Below are 11,684 nucleotides of genomic sequence, written 5' to 3' on the forward strand. Positions count from 1 at the left end.
GAAGAAAGACAAATATAACTTTAAAAAATGCTGATCAGATCAATTAATATTAAAGGAAGATCTAATACAAGGAAATGAAAATACATAGCTACAGGATCTTCAGAAGGAAAAAAAAACTAAAGAAAAATTTGCTTAAAGATGGAAACAATGATCCAGGCACCGGTAGCTCACACCTATAATCCTGGCGACCTAAGAGGCTGAGATCTAAGGACTGAAGTTTGAAACCAGCCTGGTCAAGAGAGGCCATGAGACTCTCATCTCCAATGAACCACCAAAAAGCCAGAAGTGGAGCTATGGCTCAAGTAGTAGAGCACAAGCCTTGAGTGAAAAAGCTCAGAGACAGCACATAGTCTCAGTTCAAGCCTCAAGACCAGCATGCACACATATACCAGTGCACACATGCATGCACATGCACACAACAGGAAAGCAAGTTAAACAACGTTCCCATCTCCCAGTCACACCCAGTGGTGGGTGCAGGCTAAGGGCATGTGTGTATTTTATGTTCTATAATATTATATACAACACATAGATAAGCGTATCCAGAAAAAATGCTTAGAAATTAAAAATGTGTAATAGTGAAGGCTAAATTCTGGTATGGACACAGGAAAAAAGAAAATCGGTGAATCGGATCCTAATGAGAGGCCTGATTCTAAGGCCGAGGAAGATGAGATTCAGCGGCTCTGGGATCAGATCATTGGGGTTTTCAGAAGAACTGAGAATAACGCTGGTCCAGCCTATCCCAAGCGCTACACACGCAGGGTTTTCCAAACTAAAGATGCCACACAGGGATGTTCTGCTTGAAAATACACCAAGCGAGATAAAAAATGCTTTTAAGGTTACTTATACAGAGAAACCTGCAAATATAAAACTGTAGAAATCAACAGGGAAAGAGGGGGAAAGACTCTTGCAGGTGTTAGGCAGGAGTTAGAAGCATAAGCAGACGGCCATCTTAAAAGGCCGGCGTTTGTGTCACTGAACGCACTGGTGGGATATATTCACCATCACACAGGCATGAGCCATGGCGGATGCCTGGAGACCTGCCCCGGGGGCGGGGGGCGGGGGAGCTTGGCCTTATGGGTGTGTTGAGTAAGGGGCAGGTAAGGTCTGTGGCAAGGTGGGTCTGACACCCCCCTCCACCCCCACCCCGCCATCCCTCCGAGCCCAGGGGACCAGGGCCTTTCTCCGAAGCTCTTGCCTGACTAAGGGAAGTCCTTCCAGAAGGTGTGAGATGCCACCAGCCCTTGCTCTTCCCTCTCATCAAATAGGGAAGGCAGAGACTAAAAGGTAACCCTACACAACCCCACCAAGAAGGCAACCTGAGAGGCTGTCTACACAGCGAGAGCATCTTTGTGCATCGTGTACTTACAGCCCACACTGCACCCCAGAACCAGTGTCCCAACCTTCCCCCCAGAAGCCCCAGCGCACCTTTCCCAGCGCACCTTTCCCCCTCCTTCTCCCTTTCTCCCTTCACTTCTATTGCCTTCCTTCCTTCCCTCCTCGGGGTCTATGTGCCCGGCTGACCTTGAACTTGCCACCCTCCTGCCTCGGCCTGCGCGGTGCCAGATCCCAGGCGCACACACCATGCTCAGTCCCAAGTTTCTGCCACTCAAAATACGAACTCTTGGGGCTCCCATATGGAATTTTCCTGCCTTCTTTTTGTCTCCTATCTGTGTATTGTTTCTCTCACAGATGCAGATACTGACTCTTCACTAAGTGAAATTCCCTTCCGCTCCTAAAATACAACAGTACAAAATACAAAATTTTACATACAGAAAGAATACTGATTGCCAGGTATAAATACCTGCATTCCAGGCTCACACCTACAGTCCTAGCTACTCAGGAGGCGGAGATCTGAGGATTTCCTAAGTCTGCGAGACTCTGACCTCTAATAAACCACTCAAAAACCAGAAGTGGTGCTGTGCTCAGTGGTAGAGCGCTAGCCTTGAACAAAAAGAGCTGAGGTTAACTGAAGATAAGAGTCCCACAGACTCTCGTGCCCAGGCTGGCTTCTAACTGTCATCCTCAGACCTCCTGAGTAGCTAGGGATTAAAGGTGAAAGCCACCAGTAGCCAGCCCCATCTTTTTATTTTGTAAGGACCATATAAAAACATCAATACAACAAAAACAGATCTAGGAGAAGGAAAGCCCTCCAATTCTAAGTATTTTTCCCCTCTATTTCACTGAACTATTAAGCATTTTCCTAAACTTTTAAAACATGCATTTGTTCTTTTTGTATTCCAAAATAAATCCATTAAGGATACATTAAAATAAAAAAAAACAGCATGGTACCTCTTCTCTAATGTAAAAAGAAATTGTAGTTTGCCAAAGGCATTTTTCTTTGTCTTAGAGTTCTTTTAAGATGGGAGTCTGTTTAGGATGGGGTGAGAATAAATACTCTAAGTTTAGAACTGGTTGACACAGTATGATGAGAAGTATGTTGTGTGTGCGTGTCCTGGGACTTGAACTCAGGACCTGGCACTGTCCCTGAGCTTTTCTGCTCAAGACTAGCATTCTAACACTTGAGCTATAGCTCCACTTGTCTTGTTGGTGGTTACTTGACGATTGGAGTCTCGTGGACTTTCCCACCTAGGCTGGCTTCAAATTGTGATCCTCAGCTCTCAGCTGTTTAAGTAGCTAGGATTACAGGCGTGAGTCACCAGCTCGCCACACACACACACACACACACACACACACACACACACACACACACACACACACACACACACACACACACACACACACACACACACACACACACACACACACACACACACACACACACACACACACACACACACACACACACACACACACACACACACACACACACACACAGAGAGGACTTTTTTAATGGAACGATCCTCTAGTGCATCAGAAACCCAGGTTTATAATTTGGTGCCTTTGTGTCACAACAACACAAGGACCTAAAAGCAAGAGGAGAAAGTAATCGGCCATCTCTCCTCTCCTTCCTCCCTTGCCCTGAGGTTCAGTCCTCTGCTCTGGATAGAAACTTAAGGGAGTTTTCCGGAGACAAAAGCGACTCATGAAGAATATAAATGTCAAACACATGTAAATTTCTCCCGCTCCCTTTGTCCCGGAGCGTGCCTGTCCTTGGCTGGCGTGCTGGTGTGTTCTCAGCCGGCTGGCTGGCGTCTCTGGGTGAGGAGCAATCATCCAGCCCGCGTCCCTACAATGTAATGACAATCAGTTATGGGAAATGTGCGGGCCCTGATAAGAGCCAGGCTGCGGGAACGCGGGCTGAGCCCAGGCTGCTGCCGACCTTGGCCTAAGACTGCATCCAGGACGTGTATTAATTTTCTGCTGTGAAACAGAGGAAAAGCCACGTGCGACCCTGATAAAGGGTCACTGGGGGGGGGGGGGGGGGTGCTCCCTGCATGGGATTTCTGCAGCCAAATTAATTTCTTCCAGATGCGTCTTCCTCTCACTTGTTCACCAAGGAGGGGGAGAGGGAGGAGGAAGGAGGAGGAGGAAGAGGAGGAGGAGGAGGAGGAAGAGAAGGGAGGGGGGAGGAGGGGGGAAGGTGGGAGGGGGAAGGAGGGGGGGAAGGGGAAGGGAGGAAGAGGAGGAGGAAGTAACTCCAAACGTCCCCTTTCTTGGAAGATCTGTTTTGTGCCTTGTATAGTTTTTCGTGGAATTAAACAATTAGGGACAGGTGAAAGACACAAAAGGCTTTCAGCAAACCTTTTAAGGCTGCTGGGAGAAGCGGGAAGCCCGTGGTTCATGCCTGTCGTCCTAGCTACTCAGGAGGCTGAGATCTGAGGATGGAGGTTCAAAGCCAGCCTGGGCAGGAAAAGCCCCCAAGACGCTTCTCTTCTACTAAACTACGAAAAAAAAAATCCAGAAGTAGAGCTGTGGTTCAAAGGGTAAAAAGCACGACTAGCCTTGAGGGGGAAAAAAAGCTCAACACCCAAGCCCTGAGTTCAAACCCTAGGAACAGCACCAAAACAAATAAACAAAAAATACACTAGGAGATAATAGGATCCTAAATTGAGAAATGTAAAGGCACCTAGCTTTCATTGTGTGTGTGTGTGTGTGTGTGTGTGTGTGTGTGTGTGTGTGTGCACACGCGTACGCACACACAAGTGCTGGGGCTTGAGCTCAGAGCCTTATACTCTCCCTTAGCTTTTTCTCTTAAGGCTGGTGCTCTACCACTTGAGCCATACTTCCGCTTTTGGCTTTTTGCTGCTTTATCAGAGATAAGTCTCTTGGCTTTGTCTGCCTGGGCTGGCTTCAAATCCTGATCCTCAGATTTCCACCTTGTAAGTGGCTGGTGTTATGAGATGAGCCACTAAGGCTACAAATACGGTCAACCTGGTGTCCTAGAAAATTAATTCTACAAGCAGAGACGGTTTGCTTGAACTGTAATAGCCAAAATAACAGCATTAAAGAAAATGCCAGAATCTCTGCCAGGGCCACCTTTGAATCTTAAGAAACCCTCTCTGTCGGTAAGTCCTTCCGTGCGGCAGACTTAAGCACTCCTTGCTGCAAACAAGTCCTTGTTTCCTCCTCTACAATTAGTGCCATTCTTCCCATGGATTGTAATGGGGCTCCCTCCTGCTTTTTCCTGTGGAGCCAAATTGTGTAGAATCCTCCATGCGGGTTGCCGTCCTTCTTGTCCTGGGACAGATCAGGGTGACGGAAGGGAGCGGCCTTCTGGTTGGCTAAGCAAAGGCAGAGTCCACAGAAGGTTCCTGAGTGAGAGTCAGGAGTCCTTGCTCAGTGCTGTGCCGCAGCCCGCCCCTGTGTGCAGCTGATTGGACGAGACATGTCCTCCTCCTGGGTGGAGCAAGATGTCCAAGGCTCAGCCAATGCCTGGGTCAGACCACCCATGTGTAGGCGGGAACACAAATGACCACGGCCAATCCTAACCTGTAAGATGTCCACTGGTTTGTTCATTGAGTCTCTGGGTGGACACCTGGCTGTGTCCTGGTCTTAAAAAGAACCCGAGACATCCAGGCCTTGGTGGTCAGCCATGTATCGAGGATACATGCCTGAAACTAAAATGGAAGACTTATTTCCCAGGGGATAAAAGCTTTGAGCCCCAGGGCAGTTGCCTAGCGGTGTCTTAGGTTTCGTCATTGGTCTCTGAAGGATAATAATAATTTAAAAAATCCAAGACAGATGAGGACAGAAGCCGATCGTCGGCCTCGCTGCGCGCCTCGCGGTCAGACACGGGGAATCGCCAGGCTGCTGTGGGCGTGAGGGTAGAGAAGCAGAGGAGAATGAAGCGGCGGGGAGGTGTGCTGCTCATCGTTCTTGCACACTGAAGGCTCTCGATTGTGCCAGGAGTGACGGTGGTCTGGACTTCCAGTCCTGACGTCAGCCTTCGCAACACACAGCGCCCTGGTGAGCCCCAAGACCGTGGCAGGGCTGAAAAGCAGAGGGTTTAACGCCTGCAACAGAGCTCCCAGTGCCCGCCTGTACACACACACACACACACACACACACACACACACACACACACACACACACACACACACACACACACACACACACACACACACACACACACACACACACACACACACACACACACACACACACACACACACACACACACACACACACACACACACACACACACACACACACACACACACACACACACAGCCACAAGCAAATGAGTGGCTGCTGTCCTATCTGAAGGCCGAAGTGGTTTCCAGTTCTTTTCCCCCAGAGGGCTCAGAGAACATTCCTTCATTTCTGCAAGGACAAGGAAGATGAGAGGAAGCGAGATTTCCACCTCCTTTGGGCATCCAGGCGACAGGAAGACCGGCCTGGGGCGTGCAGAAATGCAGATGAAGTGAATCGACCCCTTAGGGAGGACCTGAGGGACTGGACACCACCAAGATCAAATCACAGGACCCATCGAGAAGACCTGAGGCAGGCCTGATTAGAGCAGGTGGCGTCTGGGTGCTGGTGGCTCACTCCTGTCAGCCTAGCTACTCAGGAGGCCGAGATCCGAGGATCACAGTTCCAAGTCAGCCTGGGAAGAAAAGCCCACGAGACTCTTCTCTCCAATCAACCAGCAAAAAGCCAGAAGTGATGCCGTGGCTCAGGTGGTCGAGTGCCAGCCTCCTGAGTAGCTAGGCTGACAGGCGTGAGCCACCAGCGCCCAGCCCAGAATCCATTCCTTCAGGGGGATACAGGCCGCCTTGTTAGTCCATCACGCCTCCCACAAACCCTCAGAGGAAACCGAGATGACTTTTCTCATACCTTCTACACCTTTTCCTTATGGATTCTGGAGCTCCTCTCAACAGAGAGAAGATCATTTCTCAGCGCGAGCGGCCACATGGATATGCAGGGGGTAAATGCTCTGCCACGGTTACACCCGCTAGTGTAAATTTCATACTCGGCTTCCGAAAGGTCAAGCAACGCTGCCCGGCTCTACGGTGGCCGGAAAGCAAATGGCAGGGAGGCCTCGTGCATACTTCAGCGCCTGACACAGTCCCGGCTCTCTCCACTGGGGGGAGACGCTCGACGCCTTTAACAGCCCCCCCCCAGACCCCCCAGACACACACAACTCAGCACGCACACGCACCGGCCCGCACCCCACTGCTGTGTCTCCACCACAGGTGAGGGAGGAGATAGATTTTTTTTCAAGTTCGCATTATGAATATACATGTATGTACATATAGGTATATATACATATATACAAAGGTATGTACATACATATGTGTATGTACATATATGTGTGTATATATGTATTATACACACACACACACACACACACACACACTCAGCAAGCCTGTTCTCATTTTCCTTCATTTATACTGAGGTTTGAATTCAGGGCCTAGGTACTTGCTAGGCAGGTGCTCTACCATCCAAACCACGCCCCCTCCCACAGACAATGTATTTTTTTACCCAATTTTCCCATGTTTGCTTGCTTGACTATCCTTTTCCTTGGCTACTGGGGTTTAACTCAGATCCCAGAGTGCCCCTGCTCTCCTATTATTGAGTGCTTACTGTATACCAAACACTAGGGGTGCCACAATAGGGAATTTAGATGAATTACTTGGGTCCCAAAGAGCTGGCCTGTGGGAATAACCATCAGCTAGCTAACATTTCTTTGAGTTAAACACCCTGGGGAAAGTCAACCTGAGCCAATGTCGGACCAAGGGAAATGATGGTAGGGTAGATAAAGTTTTTATTGTTTATTTGCATTATCTGATTTCATTGTTTTATTTGTGCCCACTACTGAGGCCAACTTGAACTCAGCGCCTGGCATTCTTACTTAGGTTTTTTGTTCACTCAATACTGGAGCTCCTACCATGTGAGCCACAAGCTTCTTGCTGCTTAGATAAAAAGCCCATCAGATTTGTCTTCCCAGGCTGGATTTGAACTATGATCCTTAGATCTCAGCCTCTTGAGTAGCTAGGATTACAGGCGTGAGCGACTAGCATACAGTATAGATAAATTTTAGTGCAATGAATCATGGGAGACCTGTATTTTTTTTAAGTGACATTCCTATCTCTGGACAGATCAAACCATCTGTAGCGTTGTATGGAAGGTACAGGCAGGAATCGGGGGACATGCTCCACTATGAGAAGGAGGCTTTCAGTGACCAGAACAAAGCCAGGGAAAAAGCACTGGCAGGAAGGCTTAAGCTATGTACAACAGGAAAAACATGGATGGGTTCTGTGCTTTTGAAGTGAGCAGTGTTAGCACATGATGCAGCAAGGAAAGCAGAGAAAGAAGATTAAAGACCAGGAGAGGCTTTGGGGAAAGCATGCTGGGAACAGAGCAGTCAGGAGGGACCACAAAGCTGGCCACCAGTGGTTCACGCCTGTAATCCCAGCTACTCAGAGGATGAGGTAGAGACCAAGAGGATCACCATTCCAGGCCAGGCAGAGCAAAGAAAGTTCACGAAAACTCCTTAGCCAATAAGCAGGGGTGCAATGTTACATAGCTGTCCACTCAGTGAGGGCGGGAAGCATCGTGAGAATTGTGGTTCATCTCAAAAAGTACTAAAGAAAAACGAGAGAGCTGATGGCACGGTTCAAATGGTAGTGTGTCTACCTAGGAAGTACAAAGCCCTGAGTTCAATCCAAGCGCAACCCAGAGAGACAGACAGACGGATGGAGGCAGACAAACAGACAGGTAATGTGGGCAGGCCACTGTGTTCCACAGCTAGACCATGTGGCCCAACAGAACAAATGTGTAACATTAGCAAGTTCTCCCTTGCCCATCTAGGCCAGCCCTGCCCCAACATGGTAAAAGCCGATTGAAACCAGGAAGAGGAGACTTTGGACTCCTTGTCACCCACCAAAGGAGCACATTTCTACCCATGGCGCCCCGTGAACCAGGACAGCCCCAGTGGGATGTAGAGAGCATCTTGATAGAGAAAAACACCATGACGTAAATCAGACATAGATTTACTGTCTATGGATTTCACTAAGTCTAAGTGGAAAAGGGGGGATCGTGATTCCAAGGTTGGCGGTCGCATGTTATATTGGAGCAGCATGAAGGGAAATAGCTTTTATAGGGTTAGAAAACAGAAAGTTTTACTTCTAAAATGTGCACTTGAGGTGTCTGTTAGACAACCGAGGGACAATCAGACAGGGGAGGGAGGAGAGGAGAGAGGACTCGGACCTGCTCATGAGTGACCACATTTAGAGGTCAAGCAGGAAGAGGAAGAGGCCATGGACTTCCTGTCCAGCTCCTGATTGGCTCCCCATGCACAGCACTGGTATAGGACCTTCAGACCATTCGTTCCAGAAACAACAGCCTGGGGGCTGGGAGCTGGGTAGTATTCATTCAACACGTGTGTTATAGTTCATTTTCAAGCAAGGGCTCCCGTATAAATCCAGACCGTCGATCATCCGCAAATTTAATTAACTATATTTGTGCAGAATCTCAATCTGATCATAAAAACTTAATGCTTAATATAGTTGAAGGTTCGGTGGCCTTTCTTTTTCAAAGGAGACAGAGGAAACGACCACAGATTAATTTTTCCGGTCATCTTCAATATATCAGAATTATGAAGACAATTGAGAAGACTGGATGTGGCCAGGGGCTGGTAGGAGGATAGTTAAAATAGAGTTCTCGCCAAGTGCCAGTGGCTCACACTGGTAGTCCCAACTACGCAAGAGACTGAGCTCTGAAGATCACAGTTCGAAGCCAGCCCGGGCGGGAAAGCCTGTGAGACCTTCATCTCCAATGAGCTACTCAGAAAAAGGCAAACGTGGCCCTGCGGCTCAAGGGATGGAGCAGTGTGAAGCCCGTGTGCCTCACTCTGAGCTTAGAGGGGTCCGTGGGCAGTGGAGTCAGCCGCAGGCCGATTCCGTCACTCCTCTGGCTCTACCTGAGAGGAAATCCAGGCCCAGGGCTGTGAAATGACACACTTCCGGTGTCATGCCCACACCTTCCACAATCCCTGGGGATCAGCCCTTTCCTCCCTGCCTGCCCGCAGAGCCTGCCCTGTGTCCTCACTGGGAAGTAGTTTAAGAGGAAGAGTTGACAGGCTTGCTTCACCAAACCTTAGTAACAATATATTTTTTTGGAGGGGATCCAGTCCTGGGACTTGAACTCAGGGCCTGGCTGCTATCCCTGCCTGAGCTTTTTCCCTGTAGGCTAGCACTCTACCACTTCAGCCACACCTCCATGTCTGGCTTTTGGGTGGTTTATTGGAGATAAGAGTCTCACAGACGTTCCTGCCCCGGCTGGCTTTGAACCACAATCCTCAGATCTCAGCCTCCTGAGTAGCTAGGGTTACAGGCGTGAGCCACCGGCGCCCGGCACATGACAGATTCTTTTTTGGAGCTGAAAGAGGCTGTGACTATTACAGTCTTAGGGCAGGCCACAAGTCTTTAATGTCTACCTCCTCCTCGTTTCAGCCCACGTCACTCAACCAAGACCCCTGGCTTGTCCTGGGTCACCAACCCACAGGCCCCACACACTCGGCCTGTCATCGTTCCTTCAAGAAATTCCAATTCACTTGCTAAAGTTCTTATCTCCATAATTAAAATGTCAGCTTGGTGGCTGCCAACGCTGCACGGAAGCTGAGAGGAAGCCGAGAGAAGGTAATGGGTGTTAGTTGCACACAGCAGTTTGCAATGTGAGCAGTCCAGAGGTGCGGGGACAGTTCTTGGGTGACTGGGAGCAACGTTTCTCCAAGCTGGAGGTCCAATCACCTGCCACGGGGTGACCATAATCCCAGGAGAAGTCAAGAGAAGAGACAGTGGGGGGAAGCTACTGTTCATGCCACATCTTCTATCAGGATTGAGAAGAGGTGACAAACTCTAAGTACCACATCCAGTGCCCATTCCTACACAATGCTTTCAGCACTCACATAGTCACAGGAAGCCATATAAAAGGCCCCAAATAAGTCATAGATATTCGTGTGTGTGCACAGGTGCTAGTCCTGGGGCTTGAATTCAGAACTTGAGTGCTGCTCCTGAGATTTACTGCTCAAGGCTAACTAGCACTCTACCACTTGTGCCACAGCTCCATTGGAGACGAGAGTCTCACAGACTTTCCTAGCCTGGCTGGCTTTGAACCGTGATCCCGTGGCTCACTCGAGTGGTAGAACACGAGGCTTGAGCAAAAAAGGAACGGCACAAACAAAAATAATCCAAAACAAAATCATATTCTGCATCACTTCTGATCACAATACTAGACTATACTAGACGTCAACGGGAAAAGGAATGTTTGGGGGTGTTTGTTTTTTCTTCGAGAAGTTGGGCATAGCATTCAGGGCACTGAATGGCTAGCTAACTGTCCTGCCACTGAGCCATCCCTCCAACCCAAGAACGCAAGAACCTGTATGGAATATACAAATACACAGACCGAAACACACTTTTCAACACACACTTTTGAACAATAACAAAAAACTAAAGATAAATCTATGGGAAAGAAATAATTTTTTTCTCACAATAAGCATAAAAGAACTATATATATATAGATATAGATATATATGTATATATATATAATACAAAAAGAACAAGCTATATATGTAATACATATATACAGCAAGTATAAAAGCACAAACTGTATCTTGGTTGTATTAAAAACATTACCTATTTGTAAAGGAAAGTACTACCCTCCCCAAATTTACATTAAGAAGTTATTTTTCTTAAATAAAACATTGCCTCTCTTAGAAATAACCCCCTCGAGCCAGGAAGAGTAGGCTTTCTAAGGGCCAGTATGGCAGGGCACACTTGTAATCCCACATCATTGGGGATGCAGAGATCAGGAGGGTTGCTGTTGGAAGAAAGCTCAGAGACAAGTTAGTGAGATCCTCATCTGAACCATAAGCCAAGCGTGGAAGTGCACACCTGTAAGCTCGGGAATCCAGGGGTATAGACAGGAGGATCACAGGTCTCCTTCATCCAGAAGTTGTTCTGAGGCACGCCTCATCCTGTCGTCCCTGAATCTGCAGCTCAGCATCTTCCCCTGCCCTCAGTCCCTCCAGCCCCTTCTATCCCGCATGGCCCTCTCCTTAGGGACTTCAGTGACAGCTAAGGTCCTGACCTTTCACCCCTCATTCCTCTCTCCCATTCCTTCTGCTTCCCATCCTTTCTTTCTCACTGTACCTTAAAGAGGGATGGAGGGAAGGAGGGAGGGAGAAAAGGAGGGAAGGGAGGAAAGGAAGAAGGGAAGCAGGGAGGGAGGGAAGAGGGAAAAGGGGGGAGAGGAGAGGAAGGGAGGAAGGGAGAGAAGGA

The sequence above is a fragment of the Dipodomys merriami genome, unplaced genomic scaffold (genome assembly GCF_024711535.1).
Source record: "Dipodomys merriami isolate MVZ:Mamm:240054 unplaced genomic scaffold, mDipMer1.0.p SCAF_44, whole genome shotgun sequence".
NCBI classification, from domain to species: domain Eukaryota; kingdom Metazoa; phylum Chordata; class Mammalia; order Rodentia; family Heteromyidae; genus Dipodomys; species Dipodomys merriami.